We start from the raw sequence: 3,176 nt of genomic DNA, 5'->3' as shown, positions 1-3,176 counted from the left end.
CACACACACACACACACACACACACACACACAAATATGGGTTAGCCTCTGCATTTCATGATGCTTGACACATTATTTCAATATTTGAAGTAGGGAAACTATCTAACTCCCTTCTTTCTAAACTCCATTAGTGTCCCATAGAGTCAGTCTCCTAGCAATATCTGATCACTATTTTTCTTTACCATCAAGCCCCATATTGGCACTGCACCAGAAGTTACAGGGAATTAAAATCAACTGGGATCATCCAGTTCTGAGTCAGAAGAGAAAATGTTAGGTATCCAGAGTTGGCATCATCAGATATTGGCATTACACTTGCAAAGGCTTAAGGTCTTTAGGGTCATATTACCTGCCAGCTAATAGTGATTCATGATGGTCACCATGAAGCAAATGAAAGTGTCATCATTGGTAAATGGTAATTGAGAAAAAGATAAGTTCTAATAGCAATAGCAATAGCACTTAGACCTATATACTGCTTCATAGTGCTTTACAGCCCTCTCTAAGCAGTTTACAGAGTCAGCCTATGGCCCCCAACAATCTGGGTCCTCATTTTACTGACTTCGGAAAGATGGAAGGCTGAGTCAACCTTGAGCTGGTCAGAATTGAACTCCTGACAGTGGACAGAGTTATCTTGCAATACTGCATTCTAATCACTGCTGTCACCTGTTTTTTCTCCCCTTCATATAGATCAATGGTATAGCTCAGCACATTCCTGTCCATTTGAAAAGCCAGAGGATTGCCATTCATCAACATGGATTTTATGTTGTTTTAACAACTGACTTTGGTTTAACTGTGAGCTATGATCTGGCACACAGCCTCTTTATAACCCTTTCCTCTAAATACCAAGGGCACGTATGTGGGATGTGTGGGAATTTCAAGAGGGCCAATGACAGCGATTCTAGCATGCAAATCAGCGCCATAGCAAAACATTCCTTGGACCTTGCTAGTATCTGGAGTTCATCAGTGGTCACAGGTAGCTTCATGCCTCCTAGATTTGTTAAGGAACGTCTCATCCGGTCTAAATCCATGTGCTGGATCATCCAGAATGCTGATGGGCCATTTGCTTCTTGCCATTCTCTGGTCAATCCCGAACCCTATTTAACAAATTGCATTCTGGATGTTTATGCATCAGCTGGGGATCAGAGGATCTTGTGCGTTTCCATTCAGGCATACGTAGCAGCCTGCCAGAGAGCCAACGTCACCCTCAGGCCTTGGAGAATTGGATCTTTTTGTGGTGAGTCAATTAGCACAGGCCAATATATTTTATGAACACTTCTAGGACATCACTTAATATTCTGTTTATGAATAGGTGCGTTTATGCAATACATTTACCTAAGATTAAGGTTAAGGAAGAGCCAAGCAGATGCATTCCCACAAGTCTGATTACTGCAAATGTTGGCTAGATTATTAGCGTATTATGTGAAGTCAGCCAGTTTGGTTAGTTTATGGCTCAAGATAATGTGTGAACCCCAAAAATTGATTAATTCAGCAAAGGTTAAATGCATTGTGTGATACTTACTCAGATCTCTGAAAGATCTCTAAGGCACATTGCACAAAAGCAATGGGTTAATTTAATAATTTATTTAAGTACTTTGTTCTGAGCACATAGTATTTCTTAGTATAAATTTCCATGAATTGACTCTGATTTGTTTAATGTCATGTCAGATTGATCTTCCTGCTTAATTGGGGAAGGGAGATGTATGGAAAAATGCCCTGCTTGTGCAGAAAGGTTCCCACTCTATCTAGCTAGTTTTGCTTTGGGTGCAACAAAAAAGGAAGAGGAATAGAAGCACATACAAGAGTGGGCAAACTGTAGTTATATGTTGATCAGATTAGCATTGCATGACCTCTGAACATATAGAGGAAGTGCCAACAGGGCTGTATCTAGATCAGGGCCAGCGCACACATAACAGAAGAGATGCCCAGGGTGCAAAAGCACCAATAGAAGAGAATACTTGTAGCTCAGGGTTAAACTGTAGAATCCTTGGTGCTCTCTGAGCTTGGCTGTTTTCTTGCAGACGTTTCATTACCCAACTAGATAGTATCTTCAGTGCAGCAGGTTGCAAAAGTGACAACCTTCATAGGACCAGGACAAAACTAAACTGAACTTCATTTTAAGTATACTTAAAATTCAATAGATATAGTCAATATGATTGCTCTTCCTGGAATGTATCAATATTTTAAAATAAAATATATTACAAACAATACAGTTAATCAGCAATTTTCCTAGGAGCTTTGGAAATCAAATCCATAGGTAAGGTGTGGGGTGCTGGCATTTTTGAAGGCTCTAATTTGAAGCCTTCTTTTATGATCCCCCAGGGAAGAGAATGACTGGTTGATTGGATGAAGAAAATATTCTAGAAAAGCTTCCTCCCTAACAGACTTGGACAGGGGTAGGCAACCTTGGGTCTTTTATGACTCGTGGACTTCAACTCCCAGAATTCCTGAGCTGACTGGCTCAGGAATTCTGGGAGTTGAAGTCCACGAGTCATAAAAGAGCCAAGGTTGCCTACCCCTGGACTTGGAAATATTATAACATTTTGGTATAGACTTTAACATGAGTTATTTGGAATGTTTTCTAGAAAAGAACATGATAAGATTTATGGGCAGTGGCAGGAATATGCTTTTCTTTTCTTTTTTTCGTTTGTGAAGGAAAAGCTAAATAAAGTCCACATTATTGTCGTTTAAAATGAAACCCACAAAAATGCATCAAATAGCATCACCCCAGGTTTTGAAAGTTGCTTCTCATGGATAGGATCGCCAGCAAAATGACTGATTCCTTCCCCCCACCTCTCTTTTTAAAGATCCAGATTGCCCAGCCAACAGCCATTATGAGCTCTGCCATGCGCCTTGCCAGGGTTTTTGTGCCACATTTACACATCTCTGCAGCTCTCTGTGCTCTGAAGGATGTGTCTGTGATGCAGGATACCTGTGGAGTGGAAACAAGTGTATTCGGCAGGAGCAGTGTGGCTGTGAACACGATGGCCGTTATTACAATGTAAGTCAGGTTCTCCCTTTGAACCAAAGGTCAGTGTGGTGAAATGGGGAAGGTTATGAGACCCAGATACTACAGGCAGTCCTCAACTTACAACCACGACTGAGCCCAGAATTTCTGTCGCTAAGCAAGACAGTTCTTAAATAAGATTTAAGACCTTTCTTGCCACCGTTGTTAAGTGAATC

Source organism: Protobothrops mucrosquamatus, unplaced genomic scaffold, assembly GCF_001527695.2.
Source record: "Protobothrops mucrosquamatus isolate PMUCROS unplaced genomic scaffold, P.Mucros_1.0 scaffold399, whole genome shotgun sequence".
Lineage (NCBI taxonomy): Eukaryota > Metazoa > Chordata > Lepidosauria > Squamata > Viperidae > Protobothrops > Protobothrops mucrosquamatus.
This window is presented reverse-complemented; position numbering follows the sequence as displayed.